The sequence below is a fragment of the Callithrix jacchus genome, chromosome 15 (genome assembly GCF_049354715.1).
Source record: "Callithrix jacchus isolate 240 chromosome 15, calJac240_pri, whole genome shotgun sequence".
Taxonomy (NCBI): domain Eukaryota; kingdom Metazoa; phylum Chordata; class Mammalia; order Primates; family Cebidae; genus Callithrix; species Callithrix jacchus.
The window spans coordinates 101,146,441-101,165,673 of record NC_133516.1 but is presented as its reverse complement, the minus strand read 5'-3'; positions in this window follow the sequence as shown (position 1 = coordinate 101,165,673).

Here is a 19,233-nt window from a genome sequence, read left to right as displayed (position 1 = left end):
ATAAATCTGCTATGGTTTAAATGTTTGTCTCCTCTGAAAATCATGTTGAGACTCTTCAGTGTTACAGTATTAATAAGTAGGGATTTTAGGAGGTGATTAGACTGTAAGGGCTCTGCCCTCACAAATTGATTAATTCATTCATGGATTGATGGGTTCTCACGGTAGCGGGTTAGTTATCACAATGGGTCGTCAATAGAAACCAGTTTGGCTCTCAGTGTGCTTCGGTCCCTGTGACGCTTTCTACCACATTGACACAGAAAGGAGAGCCTCACCAAATGAAGCTCCCTGACCTTGGGCCTCCCAGCCTCTAGAATTGTAAAAAAATAGATTTTATTTTAATTATAGATTACCCAGCCTCTGGTATTGTATTATAGCAATAGAAAATGGACTCAGACAGAAAACCGATACCCAAAGTGGGGCTGTTGTAATACTAAATTCCTAAAAATGTAGAAGTGGCTTTGAAACTGGGTAATGAGTTGAGACTAGAGGATTTTGGAAGAGCAAAGTAGAAAAAGCCTATTTCACCATAAACAAAGTATTAAGGCAATTTTGATAAGAGCCTAGAAGAAGACAAAAAAAGAAAAAAAAAAAAACTAGGAAAAATCTGGGACTTCTTAGAGATTACTTAAGTGGTCACAACCAGAATGCTGACAGAAATGTGGAATGTAAAGGTCATGCTGATGAGATCTCAGATGGAAAGAAAGAATAAGGTATTGAAATCCGGAATAAAGTCTGTTTTGTTAAAAGATAGCAAAGGTCTTGGAAAAACTGTGCCCATGCCCTGAGGCTAAGATATCTGGGGGAAGATATTTTTAATCTCTAAAGCATTCAAGATGCTGCATAGTTACCTTTGGTTGCTTACAGTGAGATCTGGGAACAAACAGATGATTTAAAGACAGAATTTATAATAAAAGAGAAGTAGAATATAGAAATTTGGAAAATTCACAGTCTGGTCACATAAAGAACAAAAAGCATGTTTGGGTTTGACTAGTACTGATAGAAAAGAACCAGATGCTATTTATGAGAACAAGGGGAGAAAAATGACATGCTAGAGATCTTTGAAGCGGCCTCACTTGACCTCAGAGACCCAGAGACCTAGGAGGACAGGGCCAAAGCACCCTCCACAAACTCACTGCTCAGAGCCACCTCAGGACTCTGCTTCCTACATCATGCTGCAACATTCCTCGGCTGCTCCAGCTGTGGCCGGTCTGCTGCTCTGAGAGATACAAACTAAACCTTGGTAGCACCACACCATGGCTCAAGAAAGCCCGGTTGTGGCTGGTGCTGCTACTCCAGAGAGCACAAGCATTAAGACTTGCTTGGTGTCAATATGTTGCTAATTTTGCAATTGTGTAGAATGCAAAAACTGATACCATCGTGGCCTTCACCTAAATTTCAGACAATGCATTGAAAAGCCTGGGGCCAAGGCAGAGACTTCTTACCGGGATGGATCCACCCCTGAGAGCCCCAACCAGGGCAACGCTGAACTGAAAGGTGGAGTGAGAGCCAGGATTGCTCTTGAGATTACACAATTGCCAGGTCACTGGTAGCATATAACGCCCATCTGGGAAAGCTGCAGGGACCAGTGTGCAACGCCAACCCAAAAGAGCTGAAATATAGGCTGAGTCCGACGAAACCACAGGGACAAGATTGCCCAACATCATGGGAGGCCTGCTTTCTGCTCCAGAGGGCACAGGATGCTGGACATGAAGTCAGAGATTATTATCCAGCTTTAAAATTTAACTCCTTCCTTGCTGGGTTTTGAACTTGCTTGGGACATTTGACTCTCTCCTTCTGGCCTATTTCTCCCTTTTAAAATAGGAATGTATGTCCTATAACAATCCTACCATTGTGTCTTAGAAACAGATAATTGTTTTTATTTTATAGGCTCACAGTTGAGACTTTGGATTTTGGACTTTTGAGTTGGTGCTGGAATGACTAAAGATGTTGGGTCTATGGGGATAGAATGAATGTGTTCCTATATGAGATTACGACTTTGGGGAGACCAGAGGTGAATACTATAATCTGAATGTTTGCCCCTTCTTTTGAGCATATTTTGAAACTTAATCTCTAATGTAACAGTATGAAGAGGTGCAACCTTTAGGAGGTGATTCGGTCATGACTGTTCTGCCCTCAGAAATGGATTAAATCATTAATGGATTCATGGGTTGTTCCTGGAGTGGGTCTGTTAAAAAAACCAGTCTGGCTCTCAGTGTCCTTCTCTTGCTCTGTAACACCTTCCACCATGTCATGATACAGGAAGAAGGCCCTAATTAGAAGAAGCCCCTTGACCTTGGACTTAGCCTCCAGAACTGTAAAAAATTAATTTACTTTTTATCATAAATTACTCAGTCTCTGGTATTGTGTTACAGTAATAAAAGCCAGACTGGGACAGAATCCATGGCATGAAATGGTGTCTTAGTCGTGGACATAACATGAATAGAGGCTTAAAGCCTCACTTGCTACTTCTTAGCTATTCCATCCAAGCCATTTATTTGGGCCTCCTAACCTCAGATTCCATGCCTCTAAAATCAGGGCAGTGACAGTTGTCTTGCAGATCTATTAAACGCATTAGGAAAAATAAAAGGAAGCATGTTGCCTACCCTAGGATGGGCGTATTTGTCAACTTGGGCTACCATAACACAATAGTATAGGCTGGGTGCCTATAAAAACAGAAATTTATATTCTCACTGTTAACTTGAATAGCTGAGATCTGGGTGCCAGTATGTTTAGAAAGCCTGGTTTTCTTCGTGGCTTGTGGACAACTGCCTTTCTGCTGTGAGCTTACATGACCTTCCCTTGGTATGTGCACACAGACAGAGCAAGATAGAGGGCTAGCTTTCTTATGTCTCCTCCCATAAGGACACTAATTCTATCATAGGAGCCTATCCTTATAACCTCATCTAACTCTAATCCCTTCCCCAAAGTCCCATCTCTAAATACTGACACATTTTGGGGGTTAGGGCTGCAACATATAAATTTTGATTCATCACATTCAGTTCATAACAAAAGAGGATCAGAAAATAACAATGATGATGAAATTGTAACAATTGTTGTTACAATTGGGACTCTCTTATAATTAAACCTGCTACTAATAATAATCTTGATCCTAGAATTTTATTTATGGTTTCTTTTGATAAACACAGTGCTATAATTGTCTTTCCTTTATAAGAATTTTGGGTTTTTAAATTTATTATCAAAATGCTTTATACTCAAGGTTGGCATCCTTGGATTCTAAGCTTTTTTAGTGTAACCATTGTGCCACATTCATCTAGAACATAATAAATATTTTATAGCTATTTGATGAATGAATGACTGAAATGATAGTCCCTACTCTAAATTCATTTTTCTTTCATTATTGTACTTGCAGTGGATAAATAAAATTTGAAAGCATAGAGAATAATATAACTTGCCGTAAAGAAAGGTTGCTGTTTTTTAAAATTATAATATGTAAAGTCTATTTTGGAAAATGTATTTTGGGTATTTTTGAATAAAGTCCACAGTCTTAAATTTCTTATGCTATCTCTTTGCACTCTGACAAGAAAAGTGGTTCTTTTCCACAGTAAACTGGCCGCTGTAAAAATCTAACTGCTTTTGGCAGGGAAATTAGCAGACAGACTTGGCTGTGGTGTTTAATGGAAATGTAATCAGCAGTCTGTCTTTATAAGGGTACACTGCTATCACCAAATATTCACTTAGGTAGTGAGGCCAAGGCTGCGGGCAGCAGTCCAAAAGCATTAACATTCCCCAGGTGACAATAAAAAAAATGAAATATGCTCATGGGGAGAGGATTCATTGCAGATTTCCCAGTATTTTAAAAGTAAAAGAGAAAGTTGGTCATTTTACATCAATTTAGTCTGCTGAGGTTCTCTAATTTGCCAATAAAAGACTTTGCCACCATCTATCCAATGAATTCACGGTACAGGCTTTAATTGAAGGGTGTATTTTCTCTGCAGTCATAAGCTAACTAGCTACCAGTAAAAGCCATCAGAATAGTTCTAGATTCTAACCATAACACAAAACACCCTTCATAATCTAGCCTTGTATTTCCCATTAAAATGACCCCTCCTAGTACTGTCTTTCTCAAAATGTGCATAAAAAATTATAGAACTACTGGCATTTTCTAACTATGCATACAATTCGGTGCTTCTGTATCTTTGCATATCCTTCTGTTCATCCTGGAATGCCTTTTTCCCTGGTTCACTTGGAAAATACCTTAATATTATTCCATACCAAAATCAGGGACCATTTCTACTATCGATAGTAATTTCCCCAAAAGGTTATCCAAGAGAAAATTCCCTCCAACAAATTTTTTTCCTTAGAATTTCTGCTTTGGACCAGGATGTATTTCTCTCATTTCACACTGAATTTGAAATGCTCATTTTTAAAAAGTCTGTCTCTTTCACTACTTTCTGAGCTCCCCAAGAGCAGGATCAATACCTATGTTATTTTGTATCTCAAAATCTTAAGACAGCACCAGACACATAGAATTTGAATTTATAGGTCCAAATGTATTTGACTTCTAAAGGTACATTTAAAATACCTAAAGATACTTTCAAAAGGTAGAAAACCATTATTTTCAGTATAGCTATAACTTTCAAAAGAACAGTTATCTTTAGAACAATGGTACTTGTTAAAGGTTAGATTATATAAATCATGAAAGAAGCACATTTTCTGAGACATTCTGATATATAATCATTCCTCGTTTATCTGTGGCCTTGCTCTTGCAGTCTGAGTTACCCATAGTTAACCACAGTTCAAAAAAACGTGTATTCTGTAGCTGTTGGGTAGAATGCTATAAATGTCAGTTAGGTTCATTAGTCAACAGTGCAGTTTAAATCTAATATTTTCCCCCCTTATTTTCTGTCTGAACGATCTGTTCATTGTTGCAAGTGGAATGCTGACATTGCCTATTATTCTTGTATTGCAGCCCTTTCCTCTTTGATCTATTAATATTGATTTTACATATTTTGCTGCTCCGATGTTGGGTACATATATTGTATAACTGTTATATCCTCTGGCTGAATCAATCCCTTTACCATTATATAATGACATTCTTTGTCTCTTTTTACAGTTTTTAATTTTACATCTATTTTATCTGATATAAGTATACCTACTCCTGATTTCTTTTGGTTTCCATTTACATGGAATATCCTTTTTCATCTCTGTACTTTCAGTTTATGTGGATTCTTACAGGTGAAGTGAGTCTGTTGCAGCCAGAATATTGTCGAGTTTTTTTTCATACATTCGGCCACTCTGTGTGTTTTAACTGAAGAATTTAATCCATTTATATTCGAAGTAATGATTGCTAGGTAAGGGCTTACTGCTTCTAGTTTGATTTGTTTTCTGGTTATTTTACAGATTCATTCTTCCTTTCTTCCTCCATTACTGACTTCCTTCCATCACTGTCTTAATTTGTGGTTAAGTAATTTTTTTCTACTAGAATGTTTTGATTTATTTTTTGTGGTGTATCCCTTTAAGTCTTTGTGATTACCATAAGGCTTACAAAAAAAAACATTTTATAGTTATAAAAGAGTATTTTTAAATATCCACAACCTAATTTTGATTGCAAATAAAAATAAAACAGAAAAATTTTCTATTTTTTCTACTCTTTTAACTCCACCCTCCCATATTTTGATTTTTGATGTCACAATTTGCATCTTTTTACATTACACATCACTTAACAAATCATTGCAGTTATTACTTTAATTGTTTTGTCTTTTAACCTTTGTGCTAAATATATAAATCATTTAGATACCAGCATCACATCATTAGAGTATTCAGAATTTTACTATGTATTTGCTTTTACCAGTGGATTATGTACTTTTAGATGTTTTCATGTTATTCATTAGTATCTTTTTCAAAATTATTTTTGAAGACCTCTTTTTAGCATTTCTTATAAGACAGATCTGGAGGCAAATTTGGTCAGCTTTTGTTTTTCCAGAAAACTCTTTCTCTCTCTTTCATTCCAGAAGGACAGCTTTGCTGGGTATGATATTTTTGGTTGGCAATTTTTTTTCCTCCACTACTTTGAATATGTCAGTCCCTTCTCTGCTAGCCTCTAAAATTTTTGCTTAGAAGTCTGTTAAGCATATTGGAACTTCCTTATATGTAACTTGTTTATTTTATTTTACTGTTTTTAGGATTTTCTTTGTTACTGATCTTGGACGCATTAATTAGAACATGCCAAGAGGTCGTCTTATTTGTATTGAATGTAATTGGAGATGACCTTCCTATACCAGGATATTTACATCCTTTTCCAGATTTTTCTCTTATTTTTTTAATAAGCTTCCTACCCTTTTATGTTTCTCTGCTTCCTATTACACACTAATGCCTCATCAATGTTCTCTTTTGATGTCATCCCATAAATCTTTTAAGCTTCTTTTATTTAGTTTTTTCCCTGTGAGTCTATATTTTTAATTAAATGCTTTTTGATTTTATAAATTCTTTCTTCCATTTAATCAATACTGCTATTGATACTCTCTATTGCATTTTTTGTTTTGTTCATTGTAATTTTTAACTGAAGGATTTGTTTGGGGTTTTTTCTTCTAATTTGTTCAGTCTCTCTGTTAAAATTTTCTGATAAGTTTTTGAGTTGTTCCTATGTATTTTCTTGAAGTTGCTATTTCCTTAAAAGACTTATTTTGAATTTTTTTGTCAGGAAATTTTTCTCTTTCCATCTCTTTAGGATCAGCCACTGACATCTTGGTTCATTTGGTCACATCATATTTCCCTGATTGATCTTCATATTTGTAGCTGTTTGTTGATGTCTGCACATTGATGCAGGTATCTGTTCTAGTCTTCAGTCTTGCATTGTTTGGGAGCTTCCTTCAGCACTAAGCCTGTCCAGAGATTTAGGGCAGGTTGACTAGTGAGATCCCCAAACCCATTACTATTACACTCTAACTCTTGCAGAGCTAGGGGGCACCCTAAGCCAGTACTGCCATGGCTGAAATTCCTTGACTACCAAAGCAGAACACAGTGCAGGTCACACCTGAAGCTCATTACTGCCAAGACCAGCACAGCATTGGGGCATGCACAAGGCCTGCAGTTTCTAGAGCTTAACCAACACTGAGGTTTAATGCCCAAAGTTGCTATAGTGGACCAGTGGTAATATAGTCCAGATTTCAAGTTTGTCTTTCCAGGTTCCTGGGTTCCTCTCTGGCACCAGGCCCTGAGCTCCCATGTGACACTGTAGCAGTTCTAAAGCCTCTGCTCAGAGGTATAATCTCGTGTCAGGGTCCATAGGATTTCGCCTAGTACTGAGTTTCACTGTAAAGATTCCAAGGCAAAGACATGCTTACTTCCTTCTCCATTCCCCAAGTGGACAGTGTGTCTCTCAGCACTGCAATACCTAGGGGTTGGAGGAGTGATGTAGGCAATCCCATGGTCACAGAGACTGACACAGGCCTAGTTCACCAAATCCCACTGCCACTGACACCAGTGCAGCCCTAGATCATGCCTAAGGCCTGTAGCCTACCTGCCACTTGATTCAGGGCCCAAGGCCACTGTATTCATCTGATGATGATTCAGGTCCAATTCTGAGTATATCCCACAGGAGCAACTAGCACCACTCTCTTGTCAAGGTGGGTCCATGTCCATGAGTATTAGCCTGACATCTAGGACTGGAGGCTTCTGCCTAGTGCTGGGTTTTACTGTGGTAGCACCACTACAGGGTTCTAAGGCAAAATCTCATGCTGAATTGTTTTCCATTCATCAAGCAAATGGTGTCTCTCTCTCTCTGCTCTACTGCCTGGGATTCGGGAAGGGGTGATGTGGAAAATGTGAAACTGTCCATTCTACTGCCTTCAATTAGTCTTTTCCTATTATTATGCTAAGATTAGGTACTGTGATATCTTGCCTGGTTTTCTTACATCTTGTGAAGATTTGAGTGTGGATAGTTGTTTAAACTGATGTTTCTGTGGGAGAACAACCAATTGATCGCTGAAGAATCCTACTCTGCCATCTTGCTCTGCCACTCTTTATACATATTTCAAAACATCATATAAACACAACAAATACATATAACTTTTACTTGTCAATTAAGATTAATTAATTTTTTTTAAAGGAAAAGATAAAAAATTGAAAATTGGAAGGAAATTATGTGCGTTAAACCGAAGTAATTCGGAGCATGTCATTATTTTATTACCCTTAAAAAAGGTTGTTTAATTGCAGCTAGCTCCAAACAGATACAACTTATCTGAAACCTCAGGCATCTAAATACAGAGTGGATCATACTTACATGAGTTTCAATACCTGCTATATCACGACTCTCAGAAAGAGAGAAAGAATGACCTTCCACTTAATTATATAATGAGGTTCATCACTAGAAAATTAATTGATGTCTCCTATGACTCTATCTAATCAATGTTGAAGACACTTTGACTATCATTTAACTCATTTACTATTATAAGTACACTTCTTATCTTAAGCCTTTGTTGGCTCCTGTCTATACAGTGCCCTACATCTTTTTTCAAATATACTCATTCCATTTGTATTCCTTTATTCTGACGATGTTTATTAATGCCTCCTGTATACTAAGGATTATGCTAGACTCAAGAGAAAGAATGGTGCACAAAAGAACACATGATCTCTGATCTCCTTACAGCAACGGTTCCACTGCTAAGGTTCCACCTGAGGGAGATCTGAAAATTCACTTACGCCCAGGCCCATGATGTAATTTTTACACATAAGCATAAATTTAACTAACTTACTCTGTTACCATGTCTCTAAGTGACATATACAACTTCCCTAACATTCTTCACAAATTAAAAGATCTTGAGGTTTTTGAAAATGGTCTTCTCCTTTTTTTTGCCTGGTTTCAAAGCAGAAACAGAAGAAACTACCCAGCATGATGCAATTGACCTCTCTCAACTTCAGTTACTGTCTTTTATTCAGTAAATGTTAATATCTGTCTAACACCAATTTTCTTCTTATGTTATTCCTACCAATGCTAATATCCATATATTGGAAAAGTGGTCCTTTTCCTGTTACTATAATTTCTTCTACTTAAAAAGCTTGACTATAGCTACAGGCTGCTGATTTTTTGAAAAGGACATAATCTGTTTTCCAGTTTAATAAAATTATTTAAAATACTTCATAATCAAAACATAGTTTTGAAACACTGGATAAATGACTGATTTTTAAGACACAACTGTAAAGACAGTTCTCCAAGGCAAATGTTCTATTCTGGTTCATATATTCTCCAAAATTCTACTTACAATAATGGTAAATTATTTCACTGAATTTGTCTGGTTATTGTGTCTTCTCATTGCACAGTCAGGTTTTTAAAGGTCAGTCTCCTCACTTCTACAGTCAAGCGCTCTAGAGCTTCTTCATAGCTCATTTTCTTCTTCTAGGCCAACAGGAAGGTAACTTTATTTCCTCACTTTTCTGCATTTATCAAGGCCATGTGACCATTTTGGCTAATTGTATCATGCATTTCTTCTAGACCAAAGCATTTTAACTTCTGGTGAAAATCTCTCCAGCATTTTGCCTCTCTGGCTGTGCTCTCTGAAAAACTTGAGAATCCTGTGTTCCAGATGGTGGTGTCTCTGTAGGATAAATGGTAAATTCTTCAACAACCTGTGTCCCCGAGTGACTATGTTGAACAGAAGCCTTTGCCAATCTGCATGGGATACTGGCATGAATAAGATATAGTAATTTTTGAATTGTTGACTACAACATAAGGCTACCCTAACTTGACTAATATAACCTTATTGTCTTGAAATCAGAAGCAGTTTGAGTGATAAGACAGGTTATTAATGACTTCATTCTTTTTTTCTCAGTGAACAGTGGGTTTCATCAGCCTCTGTCAAACAGGTGTAAAAAGCCAAAAAGGTCAAACCTTGAGGTTGAATTTATAGACATAACAGCACATTGCTTTTTTTTAACTTTCTTCTAAAATATTATAAATGGGTAACATCAATGAGTAACAAGAAAGTATATTATTATCTTGAAAAGCTCTCCTGAATTTTTGGTCGACTTACGTTTTCCAGGCCTGAATTTCTCTAATTTTTTTCTAAAGGCTCTAATTACTTTTCTTGTTTAGAACCAATTCATACCTCTTTGGGACTGGCTTTCTGGAATAATGCCCCGGACTCAAAAGAGATGCTATGTGAGAAGAGTAAGACAGAATCATAGATTCGCCAACCATAATTGTAAACATTATGGTTATTCAAAATATTTGTACTTCCAAAAGTAAATTAGATTTACTTTTGCTGAGCCATTCCATTTACAGCTGTCATTCAATATGCTGCAAATGTTTTCCCTTTCTGTTCAAAGGGTATGAGGAATGCCAATCTACCTCTTCTTTTTCTCTCTGTTTTTTTTTTTCTAACAAAAGGATAGGTAAAGGGATAGATGGGAAAAGGATAGTAACTAAACAATGGAGAAAAATTTCCCTGACCTAAAGAAATATTTGAGGCTGCAAGTTTTGAGAGTTCAGTGACTATTACATAGAATTTATGATAAAAAAGATGTGTACCTAGACACATAGTGGTTAAAGAAAAGCCTTACAGAACATCAAATATAACAATTATTTACAAAGAAAAAGAAATTAGATTGGCATTGGATTTTCATCTGTTGCACTAGAAACTGTAAAATAATGAAATAACTCTACCTCTTCAAGAAGGCATGAAACAGTCATGGAAGATGAAACAGAAGCTGCATGTCAATTCACTCCAAGCATCAGTATAAATAACTGCCAAATAAACTTCATTCCATTTAACTTTCAATGAAGTCTTCATTTTTTTTTCAGAAAGAAATAAAATAATGCCTTTCTTTTTCTATGCTCATTCTATGCCAAGCAAACTATTATTCCTATTTATAATTAACTTGGGCTGTGACGGAAAAAAATTGCATTATTTCTGATTATGCCTATTAGGCAAGTGGTTTTTATTGAGAACATATTGATATTTTAGGCAAAATTTAATAGTAAATTCAGATCGACATAGACATTGCCCACTAAAAGATTGTTTTACCAAGAACAATACGTCTAAATGTAACCAGATTAAAGTATCTCTGCTAGAGGAAGAAAGAGTGTATTAAGTGGGTTTTCCTAGCTTACTCTATACTAACAAACTATCCCCAAATCTCAATGACTTTCGACAACAAGTTTATATCTTGCTTATGTTTATTTTTATTACTTGTCAGCCATTATTTTGCTCAATTTGGGGGTCCCACACTATAGCCACAATCTCTGTCAGTGACATGCCATTGTTGTGGCAGAGGGAAAAGAGCATCAGTAGAATCAGGCAAGAGCCTGTAAATCTTCTATAAAGTGAAACACATCACAATGCTCACATTTCATTTACCAAAGCAAGACACAAAGTCTAGGCTCATGACAATAGAGTGGGAGAGGCAGCAATTACTTAAAAACAGTAATAAAATATATCCAAAGTTATCTTTTTCATGTAATAATTCTTCAATTGTTAAGGTTCAATGACTGATATGAAGCCTCCCTCAATTTGACTAGACCCAAAACTTATTTCTGTCAGCCCTAAGTTCCTTGAGATATATCAAGCTAATTTCCATCACCATGTATTAAAGGTGAAGGTCTACTAAAACTTTCCCTGTACCTTTTAGACCCCAGAGAGCTGAAAGTGTAGTGATGAAAATCTCAAGAACGGACGTTTCGTTCTTCTCTTTTAAAGCTATTTAATAAACCCAGCAGGAACACTGCTGTTTCTTTTTGTTATGTCACGGCAATCTTTTGGATCTAAAGCTTCAATTTTAAATACTATGCACTGAGGAACAAATCCAATCTCTTAGACTCTTAATCACCTTATGACTATCAGATGTTTGCAATTTTGTCAACTTTTTATTTCTATTTGAGTATTAAGACATCTGCAAACTAAAGTTAATGTAGATTAATACTGTTTCAACACATTTATAATTTTTTTGTACTTGGTTTGAGTTATAACTCTTAACACTCACAAACTGTGTGGACGTGAGCAAATCATGAACCTCCTAAGAAGTCAGAATACTAAAACTCAGACCTTAGAGTCCTCCACTAACACCTTCATCTAAAAGAGATGAAAGCTAAGCTCTTGTGGTTAAGAATCTCATTTGATAAGAACTGGATGCAGACCGTGTACTGATTTCAATACTTCTATTTTTTCCCCAATCCTGGTTAACTACTTACCATGCAACCACAGCCAAAACACTGGGTGCAGAAGAGCCTGACAGACTATAAACTAGGAACCCAGATGTGAACCTCTGGTATAGCTCACCACCTAACTTGTCTATGCTTCTCCTAAATCTGACTACATTAGGCCCTGCACTCTATTACTTTAGAAATACAACATCCACGTGACAATTTCTGCCTAAATGAATTCTACAAAATCCAACTCTTTCTTAGTTATCTTAGAGCAGTACCAATGATTAAGGTGGTGGGGGGAGTCGCTGGAGTAATAGTAAGAATGGTAAGAAACTCATTTCATCTTCAAATAGACCTATGGGTACTATGGCATGGAGGTGAAAAAACTGAATCACTGAGAGGTAGTTTCTTGCTTAAAGTTACACAGATAGAAAATAACTCAGCTCGGCCGGGTGCGGTGGCTCATGCCTGTAATCCCAGCACTTTGGGAGGCCAAGGCGGTGGATCACGAGATCAAGAAATCAAGACCATCCTGGTCAACATGGTGAAACCCCGTCTCTACTAAAAATACAAAAAATTAGCTGGGCATGGTGGCGAGTGCCTGTAATCCCAGCTACTCAGGAGGCTGAGGCAGGAGAATTGCCTGAACCCAGGAGGTGGAGGTTGCGGTGAGCCGAGATCGCGCCCTTGCACTCCAGCCTGGGTAACAAGAGCGAAACTCCGTCTCCAAAAAAGAAAAAAAAAGAAAGAAAGAAAATAACTCAGCTCGGATTTAAATATAGACGGTGTGTCCTCACAGCCCAGCCTGTAGCCACTATGCTTTACATGTCTTTCCTTCTACCAAGTCTGCTAATCTAAGTTCTTGTCTCCCTGCATTATGACAAGAACTTTGTTAAGTTTCTCTTTAAGAAAAATTGCATCACGAGAACAAATATGTGGGACCAATCATTTATTTCTCCTTATCTTCATGTTATGACATTATTGAAATAAAATCCAATTACAGAGCAAATTAAACCTATAAATTTTGGGCCAAAACAATGAATATTATTTGAACAACATGATTCTTCCTATAATATAAATTACTATGTAATATCCTGTTGCATAGACCCATAAATCTAGTCATTTTAATGAAAATATAATATATTTTGTCATTTGTGATCATCCATTTACTAAAATACATACAAATATGGTTGTCCTCAAAGCATCTTGACTTATTACTGTAATAAATGTTAAATATATTTTGTTTTAAGATAAACATAAGCACATAATTTTTTTTTTGAGACAGAATCTCACTCTGTCACCCAGGCTGGAGTGCAGTGGCATGATCTCGACTCACTGCAACCTCCAAATCCCGGGTTCAAGTGATTCTCATGCCTTAGCCTCTTGAGTAGCTGGGATTACAGGCACGTACTACCACACCTGGCTAATTTTTGTATTTTTTGTTTGTTCATTTGTTTGTTTGTTTTTGCTGTTGTTTTAGTAGAAATAGGATTTCACCTTGTTGGCCAGGCTGGTCTCGAACTCCAGATCTCAAGTGATCCACTCAGTTCAGCCTCCCAAAGTGCTGGGATTACAGGCATGAGCCACTGTGCCCTGCCAGCATATGAATTTTTAAGATAAACATAGCCATATGAAAATTTTAAAGAATTTATTTGAGCAGAAATTAATGAATTGGGGAAGTGCCAGAACAAAAATGGTTGGGCTCCACCAAAAGGAGTGTGGGAGGAAAGCTTTATTGAAAATGTGTTTGAGGAACCAAGACAAAGCAAACATTTGACTGGTTAAAGTATCTAGTTAGAGTATAGCTGGTGATTTCTGATTGGTTAAGCTTGTTTTATTTTACTGTTTACAATGAATTGAGTTTCAATTCATTGTAAGTAAGTACCAAGTAAGTACTTTACCTTGTAAGTAAGCCCAAGGTAATAGAGCTGTCTCAGCCTAACAGCCTCCTAATCATTTTTTATATTTGCATAGATTTAGGTGGTACAAATGCAGTTTTATTATATTGATATATTGCATAACAGAGACGTCTGAGCTTTTAGTGTAACCATCACCTGCCTTGTACAGCTGAATAATTTCTCATCTCTAACCCCACACCCACCTTCGCACCCTTCCCATTCTCCACTGTCTTATTTCACACTCTCCGTCCATGTGTACAAATTATTTAGCTCCTACTTAAAAGTAAGAACATGAGGTATTTAACTGTTTCTGAACTATTTCACTTAAATTTTTAAAAACAATATATACAATCTTTTCTTCTTTTCCCTTAGTCCTAATGTACATTAGTAGCCATGATTACCATTTATTACTCTTTTCTAGATTACATTCAAGTATCTTAGCAAACAAAGAGATTTCTAGATCTTTCAGGAACGTTGAGAGCAAGTTGAATACATTACAGAAAATTCCTATGTGATCATAAAACCCCTTTATTAACATCATTTAGAGACTATTTTGGAACCGTGTAAATAAAGACAATAATTTTAGAATCACAAGATAGTTTGATAGTTTGATGGAATCACAAGATCGTTTGAGCTGCTCTTTTTCTCAACAACATTAGCAAGGAAAAATCACTGTTAAACCTTATTTTAAAGATATTTAACAATCTTTCCGATTCAAATATTTCTGTAGCCCTTTCAACATGGTAACACTTCCAACTTAGTAATAAGAGGTGAAAATATTTTCAAATTGTTTGGAATGGTGGCAAATCAAGTTAACTCACATACCTTCAAGATCCTATTTTTAAATTACTATTTTAACCAAAATAAGGACAAAACAAAATAAACTGAGAAATCTGGTTTATAAGGAAATGTTTTAAGAAATGCTATGGAGACTGAAATCTAAGTAATACCTCAAGTTAAGTACATTAATTTTTTCTGCTTTATCTGTACAACCTAACTCACTGGACTCAGGTGATTTAAATTGAAATGCCTCCAAAGTACTTAGCAAATTTGTAGATTCGTGAGGGTCAGATATTACATCTCTCATCTTAACTTCTAGTACTCAGAGTAATGCATTTGTTCAACAACTATCTCCTAAATTACTGAACAAATGAATAAAAAGTAATAAAGTTTAGAAACTTTAATGCTTCCTTAAAAGTCCTTTAAGACTCTTTAAATTTGTATGTTGCAAGAAATGTCCTGAAGTTGATAGTTCATCCTCTACAAAAACAAATGAACAAACAAGCAAACAAAAGCTTGCATGTAAGCAATATATAGAATTTTCTGAGCACAAAGGAGTGTCAGAGATTATCTGAGGTAGAGTTCACTCAGTGGGAAACACACTCTAATTTGTGGAACTACTCCAAATCCAAATCCTACAGATTTTGCTTTTTATTTTTTTCCTTTGAGATGGAGTCTTGCACTGTCGCCCAGGCTGGAGTGCAATGGCGTGATCTCCGTTCACTGCAACCTCCGCCTCTCAGGTTCACGTGATTCTCCTGCCTCAGCCTCACAAGTAGCTGGGAGTACAGGCACACACCACCACATCTGGCTAACTTTTTGTAGTTTTAGTAGAGATCATGTTTCACCATGTTGGCCAGACTGATACCAAACTCCTGACCTTGTGATCCTCCTGCCTTGGCCTCCGAAAGTGCTAGGTATACAGACATGAGCCACCACCCCGGGAAGATTTTGCATATTATTTTAATTATAATTTCATGCTCAGAAAAGAAGAAAGAAGTCCTGTATTATTAAAGTAAGAAATTTTTTGTCTTGATCTAGTATGACTTTATATTAACACAGTGTTCTGGTGAATATTTCCTTGTTGGGGTCTAAGGTATATTAGACCGTCAATCACCCTTCTCTTGTGAGGACTGGAAAATCCCTTGGTGCTTCAAAGAAACAAGTAAAAATCAGTGACTTGGAAAGGCTGTGAGCAATGTTAAGGATGTCACAGTGCCGATGTAGAGCAGTGTTCATTTTGCAGTTTGACCCTCTATCCATCTGATCTTTGAGGTTAAAGCTCTATACCTGCCCCTGCAGGTTCAGTGCTGCCATTCTCCCCTAGTAGGCAACTGTATGACTGAAGATCAGCAGCAAGTCTCTTCCAGAGTTTCTGCCTTAATGTCCTACTCCAATTCCTTTCTCCTTCTCAGGTGACATATTCCTTCAGTTTGTCCAGTTTCTATGACTGATCAACTCTATTCTGCCCTCTACATACACAAACTAAGCTCACTCCCATCCATATACTCATTCCCAAGACACACACACACACACACACACACACCCAGGTACATACACTTAATGCCAGGTAAAAACAATTGATACACACACTTCCCATACATAACATTGAGCCTATTGCTCCACTCAAGACACAGCACGCTTCCTGGGATGGCTTCATTCTTACATATTTATTCCCCTTTCAAGTTGAACAGGGTGGGTCTCATTTTTTTTTTTTTTTTTTTACTGTCACATTTTATATTGAAATAAAGTGTGTTTGACAAGCATCTGCTACTTAGGGTTTTTCTAAAGCCTATCACCTGGTACATACATGTTTTTAACTTAGTGTATAAAGAACCATTATGTACTTTATCTTCCATATTTGTTAACGTGTTGCATATAGAGACACTAAAAATTAAACAAAAATCTGAGAGTAGGAAGAGATAAAATGATTTTGTTAACCCAATATAGAAATGTTTATTTGTTTCAGAATTTTACACGACCTTAAGTGTGTTTTATTTTTAAAAACCTTTGATTTTTTAATGTAACAGAGAGGCAGAGCCATGATTTAACCTGCCACTGTGTTAATAATTCATAAACACCTCATTGATATTGTTTAGCTTTATTTTCTAAAAATAAAAAGTAATTTGACAATAAATAATTTTTTCCTAATCTAGTTTGCTTTTTCAATGTGAACAAATTGTATTGGCAGATGAAATTTTGTTTAATCATTTTTCTGTGACATTCATCTGTAAACATAACGGTGCTTTCTAGTTCATCAGGAATGCTTTAGGAACTGCATAAATGTTAGTGCATAGTTGCTATTGTGCTGCCGCTTATGGCTGCAACAAGAAAACCTGCCCAAATCTTACTAGCTTATCACAGCAGAAATACAGAAAGCTTTCCACCTGGTAATTTAGGTACAGTTTGAGCCTTTCTTTTTTTTTTTGAGACGGAGTTTCGCTCTTGTTACCCAGGCTGGAGTGCAATGGCGCGATCTCGGCTCACCGCAACCTCTGCCTCCTGGGTTCAGGCAATTCTCCTGCCTCAGCCTCCTGAGTAGCTGGGATTACAGGCACGCGCCACCATGCCCAGCTAATTTTTTGCATTTTTAGTAGAGACGGGGTTTCACCATGCTGACCAGGATGGTCTCGATCTCTTGACCTCGTGATCCACCCGCCTCGGCCTCCCAAAGTGCTGGGATTACAGCCTTGAGCCACCACGCCCGGCCCTAGTTTGAGCATTTCTAACCCAAAAATCCAAAATTCAAAATGCTCCCAACTCCAATACTTTAGATTACCTACATAATGCCATGACATGAAAAATGGAAAATTCTACACTTGACCTCATGTGACAGGTCACCGTTAAAACTTTCACACACACACAATTAAGATGCTGTGTCCAAAAACTCCTGAAACTGATAAACAACTTCAGCAAAGTCTCAGGATATAAAATCAATGTGCAAAAATCACAAGCATTCGTCTACACCAATAACAGACTTAAAGAAAGCCAAATCAAGAGCGAACTGCCATTCGCAATTGCTACAAAAAGAATAAAATACCTTGGAATACAACTCACAAGGAACGTAAGGGACCTCTTCAAGGAGAGCTACAAACCACTGCTCAACGAAATCAGAGAGGACACAAACAGATGGAGAAACATTCCATTTTCATGGTTAGGAAGAATTAATATCGTGAAAATGGCTATACTGCCCAAAGTAATTTACAGAATCAACGCTATCCCCATCAAGCTACCATTGACTTTCTTCACAGAACTGGAAAAAACCACCATGAACTTCATATGGAACCAAAAGAGAGCCCGCATAGCCAAGTCAATTCTAAGCAAAAAGAACACAGCGGGGGGCATCACACTACCGGATTTCAAACTATACTACAAGGCTACAGTAATCAAAACAGCATGGTACTGGTACCAAAACAGAGATATAGACCAATGGAACAAAACAGAGGCACCGGAGGCAACACAACATACATACAACTATACAATCTTTGATAAACCTGACAAAAACAAGCAATGGGGCAAGGATTCCATGTTTAACAAATGGTGTTGGGAAAACTGGCTAGCCATGTGCAGAAAGCAGAAACTGGACCCCTTCCTGACACCTTACACTAAAATTAACTCCAGATGGATTAAAGACTTAAACATAAGACCTGGCACCATAAAAACCCTAGAAGGAAATCTAGGCAAAACTATCCAGGACATAGGAGTAGGCAAGGACTTCATGAACAAAACACCAAGAGCATTGGCAACAAAAGCCAAAATAGACAAATGGGACCTAATGAAACTCCACAGCTTCTGCACGGCAAAAGAAACAGTCACTAGAGTGGATCGGCAACCAACAGAATGGGAAAAAATTTTCGCAGTCTACCCATCTGACAAAGGGCTGATATCCAGAATTTACAAACAACTCAAGCAGATTTACAGGAAAAAAACAAACAAGCCCATTCAAAAGTGGGCAAAGGATATGAACAGATACTTTACGAAAGAAGACATATATGAGGCCAACAATCATATGAAAAAATGCTCATCGTCACTGGTCATCAGAGAGATGCAAATCAAAACCACATTGAGATACCATCTCACGCCAGTTAGAATGGCGATCATTAAAAAATCTGGAGACAGATGCTGGAGAGGATGTGGAGAAAAAGGAACACTTTTACACTGTTGGTGGGAGTGTAAATTAGTTCAACCATTGTGGAAGACAGTGTGGCGATTCCTCAAGGCCTTAGAAATAGAAATTCCATTTGACCCAGCAATCCCATTACTGGGTATATATGCAAAGGACTATAAATCGTTCTACTATAAGGACACATGTACACGAATGTTCATTGCAGCACTGTTTACAATAGCAAAGACCTGGAATCAACCCAATTGCCCATTGATAATAGACTGGATTGGAAAAATGTGGCACATATACACCATGGAATATTATGCAGCAATCAGAAATGATGAGTTTGT